Genomic DNA, 12537 nt, shown 5'->3' on the forward strand with positions numbered 1-12537 from the left:
TACATATATATATATATATATATGTATATATATATATATATATATATATATATATATATATATATATGTATATGTGTATGTATATATATATATATATATATATATATATATATATATATAGACCCCAGCCTCTATGGATCTTGTACTCAGAGCTTGTTCTTGTGCTGCCATGATTAGTGCCTCTGTGCTGTCTTTCAGTCCAGCTTTGTCCAGCCACTGGTAGGATTTCTGGATATCAGCCACCTCCTCTATCTGCCGGTGGTACATACCGTGCAGGGGCCTGTCCTTCCATGATGGGGTCTATCACACCAGGCAAGACCCCAGGTGCAGGCTGTGTAAAGATGCCCCAGAAACAATCCAGCACATAACAGCAGGGTGCAAGATGCTAGCAGGCAAGGCATACATGGAACGTCATAACCAAGTGGCCGGCATAGTGTACAGGAACATCTGTGCCGAGTATAACCTAGAAGTCCCGAGGTCAAAATGGGAGATGCCCCCAAGGGTGGTGGAGAATGACCGAGCTAAGATCCTGTGGGACTTCCAGATACAGACGGACAAAATGGTGGTGGCTAACCAACCGGACATAGTGGTGGTAGACAAACAGAAGAAGACGGCCGTAGTGATCGATGTAGCGGTTCCGAATGACAGCAATATCAGGAAGAAGGAACACGAGAAGCTGGAGAAATACCAAGGGCTCAGAGAAGAGCTCGAGAGGATGTGGAGGGTGAAGGTAACGGTGGTCCCCGTGGTAATCGGAGCACTAGGTGCGGTGACTCCCAAGCTAGGCGAGTGGCTCCAGCAGATCCCGGGAAAAACATCGGAGATCTCTGTCCAGAAGAGCGCAGTCCTGGGAACAGCTAAGATACTGCGCAGGACCCTCAAGCTCCCAGGCCTCTGGTAGAGGACCCGAGCTTGAAGGATAAACCGCCCGCAGGGGCGTGCTGGGTGTTTTTTTTATATATATATGTGTATATATATATATATATATATATATATATATATATATATATATATATATATATATATATATGTATATGTGTATATATATATATGTGTATATATATATATGTGTATATATATATGTATATATATATATATATATGTATATATATATATATATATATGTATATGTGTATATATATATATGTATATGTGTATATATATATATGTATATGTGTATGTATAAATGTGTATATATGTGTATGTATAAATGTGTATATATATATGTGTGTGTGTGTGTGTGTATATTAGGGATGCAACGATACACAAAATTCACGGTTCGGTTCGATACTTTGGTGTCACGGTTCGATATTTTTTCGATACAAAATAAAATGTTCATGCCTTTTTAATTTGTCATTTATTAAAATTATAAATATATATTTTAACTCAAAAGTACAGTTTTTAAATTTAACCCTAACCCTTGTGCGTGTTTTTTTTATTTTGACAGCGAATGCGCACCTGCGGACCACTTATGTGCAGCCCTGGTTATTTAGCTCGTCATATTGCAGCCACAGAAATTATTTTGTCCATGAAACCATAAAGCTGCACTTTCTTTTTGCCTTATAGTCTGATTTGTCATAACTTCTCCGTTTTGTGGTAAGCTTTTCTTTGGCTGTCACTTCTTCACCCTGACCTGTCTTATTTGGCTCAGCAGAACTGAAATATATATCCTGCTGCTTTTACACACGCACTCACATAAGCTCAGCGATTCTCTGCGCGATCAACCTCTCACATGCTTAAGCTTACTGCGGGAGTTTTCACTTGTCATGTTTGCGTAGTAAGCTAACGATTAATAAGACAATGTCAGAGGAATTGGTGCACAAATTATCATCACTCACCAATCAGTGCTGTCGCTCTCTATACACAGTTCACACGATTGCAAAGTGAAAGCAAAAAAACAAGCGCAAATTCAAACGCGATTTCAATATGTCACATATTGACAGTGGCTCACCGATGCCAATGACATAATTACCCAGCTACATTTCCGAAAGAATGCAAAAGCATTGACATATATTTTTCCTTCCTACAATAGCCGGATGGGCAGGGCAGAGATAGATTTTGGTAGCCAGACTGGAAAAATCGCTAGCCCCAGGACGTCGGGCTAGCGATTTTGCGAGCCCTGTATCTGATTGAGGAATCACTCATCTTTGGAAAAGAGAGTTTATTACAGAGAAATGTCTCTTTCCAAAATAAAAGCTATACTATCCGCTTCTTCTGGGCTATATTCTCAGCAGCATATTAAACATATCAGGTCCCCATAAGGAGAATCATGTGCTAACGGCTGTCTAAATGACTCGGGTAAAGTTTGTAGCATGCATGCTTGTTGTTTTTGACTTTGCACTAAGATGATGTCGGCGTAAATGTGCAGTCATATTCGTTGTGTTCCCACTAGTGCTTTCAGGTTAACCTCATTAAAATGACCTTAACGCCACAACACGGCAAATCTCCGTTACCCCTGATAGCCCCGTGCATGGGGCTAGACGGCCAACACGTTAACGAGCTAACTGCGCTAACACACTAGCTCCCACCCATGTAATTGAGCATTGCGTGGCACATCCAACATACTGTTTTACTTTAGTCCATGACGCGCTTACCTTCAGGGTCATACGTCACATGAAAACCAAAATAGTTCCAAACGCCAGATCTGAATGAGGGTGGGGGAGGTTCAATTTGCCATGTTGCAAGGAGAGCTTATGTATATACATACATATATATACATATATATACATATGTGTATATATGTATATATATATGTGTGTATATGTGTATATATATATATGTATATGTGTGTGTGTGTGTGTGTATGTATAGGAGAGAGAGAGAGAGAGAGATGCTTTTGGAGGAAAATCTATTAGAATTCAAAGCCAAAGTCATTTCAGAAAGGCAACTTTCTCTAGTTCCAGTATAGTGCTCTGACTCATTCTTTTATGTGTAAAGTAACATTTAGCTCAACCTGTTTTGGTTTATTGGATGAGCATTTATAATTTTTAAGTATGCACAGTATTTAAGTCTAACTTCTGCTCAGTGTCAGCTTTTACTGCATATTGCTGTTGTTTGTGGTCACACTTCCCCGCACTAGCTGAAAAAACTCACGCGTTTTGTGTGTATGGAGGAACTGATAAGAGAGCGGTGGAGTTGTTTTTCCCTCATCAACTTTTGTTATCAAGTCCAATAATGAATTTTATTGCACATCTTAACCAGGTTTTAATATATTTGCTGTTATTTTTTTCTTTTATTATCCAAAATATGTTACAGTGCAATAAAAGCATCTCAACAAGTGTTATACACTATATGTCAAGTGAGTGTACCCAACAGTAACGCTCTAAGAAAAGCACTATGGATCAGATATCTTTCTAATTCAAATATTCGATCGGTGCATCCCTATAGTGAATTGTGACATTAAACCCCATTACAGATCTTAGGAGTGCGATATAGTTGAATAGAGTTCAGTTTAATTTTATTTATATAGCACTAAATCAGAACAGCTGTTGTCTCAAACCAACATTATGAGCAAATTTTTAGTTACTACTTCTAAAGTGATGGATCAACAGCCTGAGAAGCATCTAAGGGTCACATGGGCATGGTGGAGTTGCAGCTGTTGTAACTGTTACTAATTAGCAAAGATATGCACAAGTTAACAACTTGTGGATTCTTACTGTCTCTATGGAGACATTTTGGCAAGTTAGGTTCATTTTTTTTTTTCTGATAAAAATCTTCTTTTCTTCATACTGTTTTGTGTCAGCAGTGATATTGTCTTCATGATAGAATTCTGTTGGTACTGGACAACAGGCAACTCTAATTAAACTGTCAGCTGGGACATAATGGTTTGGATTAAACCAGTATGAGGCATATGGAGAGTATTACTGACTCAGTGGGTTCCAGTGTGCAGTGGTATTGGATAGATGTTCCCTGTTCTCTGATGACTAATGGGTTTGTTATCCCAGCATTCCTTGAATTTTCCTTCTCCCAGACAGAAACTAAGGGAAAGTTTAACAATAACTCAAAAGTGATCTGTGCTCTCTTTTAATTTGTTTAAAGACATAATGCATGTACTTCATGATGAAATTGTTGGTTACGCTGGTGGCCCCTTGGTGTTTAGCTATTCAGACGTAAATCACCTCAGTTGTCCTCAGGCTTAGAACCATCTTTATCAGTAAGATATGACTTAGTTACAAACACGTGTGGCCTGAATTGTGCTGAGAGGCACATCAGAAGAAGCTCATCATTGACGTGTTTGTGTTTTTTGTTTTTTAAGGTAGCATACATCAGCTGTTGAAAATGTGCTAAAGTTCTTGCAGGCCAAAATGCTTCAGAAACATATTCGCTCTGCAGTTGGTCTTCATTTGCTGACCAAGTATGATCATAATTTTCACCCACCTAAAATACTGATTAAAATATGGTTGTCCTAATGAAACTGAGTTCTTGGAACTGGTTCTTGGAGCTGGAAGTGAGAAACCAGGACATCTGAGTCATCCTAAGTTGGCCAAGAGACACAACCTCCCCCCAAGACTCCCAGTTGGACTTATTTGAAATGTCTCATCTTACGTGTGTTCACACCGAACGCGATGGACTCGAACAAAAAAGCCCCAAATGCCCCTAATTTGACGCGTGCACATTCGCGCCGCAACGCGTGTCCAAGATCATATTTTGAGGCGCGTGAACCGGAAATGTGGGCGGAAGTTGTGCCAGACGGTATCTTTGCAAGATGGCAGCTGTCGAGCTAGTGCTTGAAGAGAGAGTCTCCCTTCTCTATGTACTGTGGAGAGCAGAGCAGCGGCGTAAAAGACGTCCTCGCCGTACCTGGGTCCATCAGGTCCTCCAGAGGCGTGAGCAGTTTGGTGAGTTTCACCATTTGCTCCAGGAGCTGCGCCTGGATGACGGCTGATTCCAGCGATATCACCGTCTTTCACTCGGCCAGTTTGAGGACCTGCTTTCCCGCGTCGGTCCCAGAATCGCCCGCCTAGACACCAATTACAGGCGCTCAATCCCACCTGCAGAGCGCCTGTCCATCTGCCTGAGGTTAGTAAAAGTATTTAATATGGTAGTCCTTTATTGATACCTGTGCTAATATATGCTTAAACCATCCATTTATACACTGCTAACATGGATGTGCTATGCTAACAGTGAATGCTCTCGGTGTTTACTGATAGCAAACTGTGGTATGGAGACGACTGTTTATAATATTTCTAGTGATACTCAGAAGGTCTCATCAAGTCTCGATTTAATTCGATTTATGCTGTTATCAGTGTTTGGAGCTCTGGATGGGAAGCGCCCCCAAAGGAACCCCATATATCATATAGGAGACACACACATTGATATACACTAAATATTTATTCCATTTCTTTTTTTGTGGTGCCCAAATTTATGCACCTGCTTGATTTTGTTTAAACAATTATTGCACACTTTCTGTAAATCCAGTGAACTTCTTTTCACTTCTCAAATATCACTGTGTGTGTCTCCTATATGATATATTTAACTGACCTTTTTTATTGTAACAACGATTTATACAGGAAAATGATGGCTATTAACAATGTTGCCCAAACTTTTGCATCCCACTGTATTAGTATATTTTGTCATTAGTATAATATGAAATCAATTCTACATGTGTCAAGTCGTGTGCCAATATTTGCTGTGTAGTAGAACTGAGACATTAGTCATTATAAAAATTTATTTGAAATAATATTAAAATTCTCACACAGAAATACATTAAACATAAATATATAAAATATAAGTATTTACAGAGAGACAGGAATAAAAAGGACCCAGCTGCTCTCCAGAGCAGGAACAAGGCTGAGGAGGAATGGTTGTAGACATTTAGTAAAGGTGATCACAAGGGAATCCCACCGAGTAAAAAGCTATCAGTGCTTGCTGTACATCTGATGCTACAATTACATACCTGTGGTGCAGCAACAGGAGCTCAGGGACTGGGGAGCCAGGAGAAGCAACAGGCGATGCTCTGCTGCAGAATCAGTTGCTTCTATCAATACAGTATTAAATGTTAACAGGTTGAATATAATAATCGTAGAGTAGACAGTGGTCCCTCATTTATTGCAGCAGGGGTTCTCAGAATAACTAGCCCCTCGCCACGCACTTTATACAGTGGGGCAAAAAAGTATTTAGTCAGCCACCGATTGTGCAAGTTCCCCCACTTAAAATGATGACAGAGGTCAGTAATTTGCACCAGAGGTACACTTCAACTGTGAGAGACAGAATGTGAATAAAAAATCCATGAATTCACATGGTAGGATTTGTAAAGAATTTATTCGTAAATCAGGGTGGAAAATAAGTATTTGGTCACCTCAAACAAGGAAAATCTCTGGCTCTCACAGACCTGTAACGTCTTCTGTAAGAAGCTTTTCTGTCCCCCACTCGTTACCTGTATGAATGGCACCTGTTTGAACTCATCATCTGTATAAAAGACACCTGTCCACAGCCTCAAACAGTCAGACTCCAAACTCCACCATGGCCAAGACCAAAGAGCTTCCACGCAAGATCTCATCCCGTGGGGTCAAAATGATCATGAGAACGGTGAGCAAAGATCCCAGAACCACACGGGGGGACCTGGTGAATGACCTGCAGAGAGCTGGGACCAAAGTAACAAAGGTCACCATCAGTAACACACTACAACGGCAGGGAATCAAATCCCGCAGTGCCAGACGTGTTCCGCTGCTGAAGCCAGTGCATGTCCAGGCCCGTCTGAAGTTTGCCAGAGAGCACATGGATGATACAGCAGAGGATTGGGAGAATGTCATGTGGTCAGATGAAACCAAAGTAGAACTTTTTGGTATAAACTCAACTCGTCGTGTTTGGAGGAAGAAGAATACTGAGTTGCATCCCAAGAACACCATACCTACTGTGAAGCATGGGGGTGGAAACATCATGCTATGGGGCTGTTTTTCTGCCAAGGGGACAGGACGACTGATCCGTGTTAAGGACAGAATGAATGGGGCCATGTATCGTGAGATTTTGAGCCAAAACCACCTTCCATCAGTGAGAACTTTGAAGATGAAACGAGGCTGGGTCTTCCAACATGACAATGATCCAAAACACACCGCCCGTGCAACAAAGGAGTGGCTCCGTAAGAAGCATTTGAAAGTCCTGGAGTGGCCTAGCCAGTCTCCAGACCTCAACCCCATAGAAAATCTGTGGCGGGAGTTGAAAGTCCGTGTTGCTCGGCGACAGCCCCAAAACATCACTCCTCTTGAGAAGATCTGCATGGAGGAATGGGCCAAAATACCAGCTACTGTGTGTGCAAACCTGGTAAAGACCTATAGTAAACGTTTGACCTCTGTTATTGCCAACAAAGGTTATGTTACAAAGTATTGAGTTGTATTTTTGTTATTGACCAAATACTTATTTTCCACCCTGATTTACGAATAAATTCTTTACAAATCCTACCATGTGGATTCATGGATTTTTTTTTCACATTCTGTCTCTCACAGTTGAAGTGTACCTCTGGTGCAAATTAATCAAATCAAATCAAATCACTTTTTATTGTCACATCACATGTGCAGGCACACTGGCACAGCACATGCGAGTGAAATTCTTGTGTGCGAGCCCCACAAGCAACAGAGATGTGCAAACACAACAACACAAACGAGCAAAATACAAGAATGGCCAACCTGAAACTAATAAATATATGTACAATATATAATAGTGTATGCATTTCTGGATGTGTATACTAAATATTTTCCTGTGTGTGTGTGTGTGTGTGTGTGTGTGTGTGTGTGTGTGTGTGTGTGTGTGTATACACATTTTTACAAATTAAATAGTAAAAAAATAAAATAATAATAATAATAATAAAATATATAAAATATACAGAGTTGAATATGTGCAAAACAAGTGGCATTTATATACAGTGTGGAGTGCATAATGTTGAAGTTCCAGTAGTGAAGCTGAGGTGTCTATGACGTGTTTAGCAGTCTGATGGCCTGATGGAAAAAGCTGTCTCTCAGTCTGCTGGTACGGGACCGGATGCTGCAGAACCTCCTTCCTGATGGAAGCAGTCTGAACAGTTTATGGCTGGGGTGACTGGAGTCCTTGATGATCCTCCCCGCTTTCCTCAGGCAGCGCTTCCTGTAGATGTCTTAGAGGGAGGGAAGCTCACCTCCAATTATCCGTTCAGAGCACCGCACTACTCGCTGGAGAGCTTTGCAGTTGTAGGCGGTGCTGTTGCCATACCAGGTGGTGATGCATCCAGTGAGGATGCTCTCAATGGCACAGTGATAGAAGGTCCTGAGGATGCGGGGGCTCATGCCGAATCTTTTCAGTCTGACCTCTGTCATCATTTTAGGTGGGGGAACTTGCACAATCGGTGGCTGACTAAATACTTTTTTGCCCCACTGTACACTTTTTTCCCCACACACATGAACATTGGTCACAGTTCTCACAATTGATTCTCAAAGTGCAAACCTATGTAGATTGCAAAACGTAAAAGTATTATTATGCCGCGTTTTGTCTTCATCTGCCTGCCACTTTCATGCGCCTTTTCCCCTCGCGGTGCAGGTGTCTATTTCCGAATGAGGGTCATAGTTACGGGTGTTTTTGTGCTGTTTTTTCTATTGGACGTGATTGTTATCAAAACCAAACGTGATAAATTTGGCAAGCGCAGGAGACATGACACGGAGCAGATTTGTCAATCAGGCTGCAGAATGCAATGCTGTACGGTGCAATAAAAAATCAGCGAAAAAGTGAAGCAGTGACGGATCAGCGGGACCACTGTGTGCTGTTTATTAATAAACAATAAAATATATTCCTAAATGACAACATGCATAAAAGCAGAACGGTATTTGTATGTCAGTGGGAAAATAGCAGTGGCTTGCTAGCTTTTGTGTGGCTTCCCCGGGTCAGTGAAAACTTTCAAAAGAGAAATGAATGAACTTACCAGGTTGCCTGATCTCTTCACATATCTTCCTCCAAGCTCGGTCCTTTTTATTCCTGTCTCGGTACAGAAAACAGCTGGTGTCGTACAGCTCTGGGTTTTTTGCTACAGCATTGATTAGCCTTCCCTCCACTGAAGTATGAAGGGCTTTGGCTGGATCTGCCCCTTTGACCTAGGTCACAGCCATGTCACCAGGCTCCTGATTGGTTGTCGAGGCGCGATTTGACGCTGGAGTTCAGATTTTTCCAACTCAAGCGGTAGATGCGAAACGCGCATATGCACAAAATGCAACACAAAAACTCATGCGCGTGGTTTTATTCGCGAGTCAAGCGCTACACTGACACACGTTTCACGCGTTTTCGCGACGCAAATCTTGCTTCCGAATTTTCGCGGGACTCGCAATCGCATGTCATCACGCTTTTCCATTGACTTTACATGTAAACCTGACGCTCTATTCGCGTCCATCGCGTTCGGTGTGAACACACCGTTAGAGCTGCTCAGGAGGCAGCTGAAAGTGATTCCATTGTTTTAGTAAAACAATAATATAAACAAAGCTAGCCTTACTACCTCCCAATAAATTCTGATTTATAATTCATATTTAAAATAAATGATCTAGTATTTGCAGTTTATGGAAACAATTTAACCACAATTCTTTTATTTTAAAATTATATAAACGAACTTTATGTGGACCATGCCTATATCAGTCTTAGCTTCCTCATTTGAAAATTGCATGATACAAAGCTAAAAGATTTTAAAACACAAAGATTTGTTTCCATAACAGCATAACAAAAATTGTGAAAAAAAAAAAAAAAAAATAGCGTAACAGAAGAAAAAAAGCACAAATGAATTGACCAAATTGTCATTTTCAGCTGCTCAAAATTTTACACTCAGTGCATTGCTAATATGGACAAAATTATGTTTTGACTGACCAGACCACACTAGACTTATTGATTTTATTATATTACTTTAGATACTGGAGATTCTTGTTTGTTTACAGTATTTTAATTTTGCTGTGGCTTTAAGGCTTTAAAGTAGTTTGATGTGCATGACTGTATTTGGCCTGTAGAAATGGTAAGTTGTCTTCTGTGATTATTACCTTTGATGAATCATAGACACACGTCCAGCGATACAGTAGCCTACTCTTCTTTATCCCTACAGTTACAGTTAATCTGCTCATATATTGCTTGTGGTTAAAGTCAATGCATTTTTCATGTGTTTTTGGAGGCAGGGGAATTCTGGGAAGTTCCCATGTTAATGTAATTATGTCTGTTTAATAGGGCATTGTGGTCTTGAGTGCTTCCTTCTGTGCTAATTGTGATGAGGAGAACATGACTGTCTCCTCAACAGTAGACTCCATCTGGATAAAATCTCTTTTTATTGGACTAGTCTTCAAAAAGCTCTGGCTTTAAGATTGCTACTGGCTAAAATAACAGTGTCTGTGATTCTGGCTATTACTGCCTGCTTCTATATTTTTCTATCTGTTTCTCTCATTTCTGCTCTCTTGTCGATCCTTGTGCCTTTGCTATGCCACTGCTTACCCTTATCACAATTGTTAAAACAGTTTTGTGTATAACTTAATTACAAATAAACTAAAAAATAGCATTTTTTTTCCCTAGAGATGTTACTTCATGCACTTTAGTTTAAGATACTGAATTGGTGTGCATGCTAGTTTTTTAAGCTTTTTCACATGCATCAAATCTGAGTTAGTGGAGAAAACTCTTTTGAATTGATACTGTATCATTCTTTACTGTCATAAATAGCAGGTCATAAGAGAGACCTGGTCAGTATTCATGTCCTCTTCATGAGCACAAAACACCTCAGAATAACCAAAGGAAATAGATGTGTGCTGTATAGTAAGCTTTTGCAAGCTAGGCAACATGAAACATTTATGCAAATCATGCTGTATCACATTCTGTGAAATAACTGATGTATAAAATGTATTTGCAGCCTCTCACACCTCTGGTAACATAATCTTCACATACATTTAGCTAATAAAAATAGAAAGATGTCCACCTCTGTGCAAAATTATCATTTGTCAATTAACCTAACCCCACTATCTATATGACTTTGGACTGTGGGAGAATGCCGGAGTACTATTAGAGAACCCACACAAACATGGTGCAAACTTGCAAACTCCACATAGAAAGGCCTCAGCCAGGTGGATTCAAACCCAGCACCTTAAGTGCTTACCATTGCGTTTCTGTATTTTTGCATATCACAGCTGAAAAAAGGAGAAGTAAACTCCTAAGTGTTTTTATTGCTCCTTCAGTGCCTAGCTGCTTTATTAAACTGATTTACCCACACTATGCAAATCAGACATTCTTTTACCATACCATTTTCTATTTAGCTTTCACCATTTTCTAACTTGAGTTTTTCAGTTAAGTCCTGTACACCAGCTCGAGCAGAAAACACGTCTGCTGTTTGTATGTTTGTATGGCCTGAACCATAAAGATTTGATTCATGTGCAGGTGAACCCAATATGAGTTTATTCACCCATTCTGGTTGAAATCTCACTCCTAGCTTCAGTATAAAATATCTTTCTTCTTCAGATAGCACAGTATGCCTTTATTTTTCCTTTTGGTTGGGGAACTTCATTATTAACATTATTTTTGCGTCATAGTATCCTTCTTTTATCTCCACAACAATGTGGAGATGAAACACCGTTACTCTTCATTTTCTAATAAAGAGCTGGGGTCTAAAAGACTACTCCTGTTAGCGGGTTTACAACCCTGTGGTTGTTCAATTGTAATCTTGTCTCTAACGATCGGATTTACAAATGCGTTGCGCCTGCACAAACTGGGGTTTGGTGTTTAAAAAAAGAAAAAAAAAGTCGAGATTTAAAAAGAGATCAGTTTGACAAGATTGCAGGGAAGAACTAGGAGATAATTTTAACATTGCATGTGTATTTCTAATTTCGCTGATATTAATGCCGAAAAAAGCATGTATTTCCAGTTGATATTGAAATGTGCTGACTATGCCTATGTTTAGAACGCAAAGCAACTGTTGTAAATCGCTCATCAACTAACCAAACCATTAGTGCTCTTTGGGATTTATGCACCCATCCATCCATCCATCCATCTATTCATCCCCTAATTTCCTTTGGGATTAATAAAGTATTCTGATTCTGAGTTTCTGCTGCTTATCTGAGGTTGGGTCATGGGGAAAGCTCCTGTAGCTAGGGCTGCTCGATTATGGCAAAAATGATAATCACGATTATTTTCACTGAAATTGAGATCTCGATTATTTGACGATATTTATTTAACCCTTTAAGACCTACCATAGAACCAAGTCCGCCAGAGCTTATATTATTTTTTTTACATGCTGTAGTGCCATTTGTGGGAGCATTTCAAGTTGCTATACATCAATACAACTGTTATAGCCCATATTTTAATGATATGTATGCATTAAGTCCATAGTAACTACATTAATTGCAAAAAAAAATGCAATAAACTACAAAAAAATTGGAAATCGTTTTTGTTTTTTATACATATATTTCTACTTGGAGAAATTTAAGAGGTTTATCCCTCAAAACTTTAAATACAAGAAAGTTGCAAAAAATAGTTTACAACAACAGGACATTTATTTTGAGTGTCTTCATAGTTTTATTTTGGAGATACAGCAATTTTTATATACTGCAGGAAAAACAAAAAAACAAT

General features: G+C 39.7%; 1 protein-coding gene and 1 long non-coding RNA gene across 3 annotated transcripts in view; one reads left to right on the top strand and one right to left on the bottom strand.

Moving 5' to 3' along the window:
- Nucleotides 1-12537, top strand: part of cenpp (centromere protein P) — a 113348-nt gene that overhangs the window by 41360 nt on the left and 59451 nt on the right. The gene's annotated exons all lie outside the window — the stretch shown is intronic.
- LOC309707439 lies at nucleotides 5762-9378 on the bottom strand. The gene is made up of 3 exons (XR_014276981.1): nucleotides 8885-9378; nucleotides 5897-5977; nucleotides 5762-5790 (listed from the first exon to the last, which is right to left on the bottom strand). It is a non-coding gene; the product is annotated as an uncharacterized lncRNA (long non-coding RNA).

The sequence above is a fragment of the Aulonocara stuartgranti genome (genome assembly GCF_965226115.1).
Source record: "Aulonocara stuartgranti genome assembly, chromosome: 5".
In the NCBI taxonomy this organism is placed as follows: domain Eukaryota; kingdom Metazoa; phylum Chordata; class Actinopteri; order Cichliformes; family Cichlidae; genus Aulonocara; species Aulonocara stuartgranti.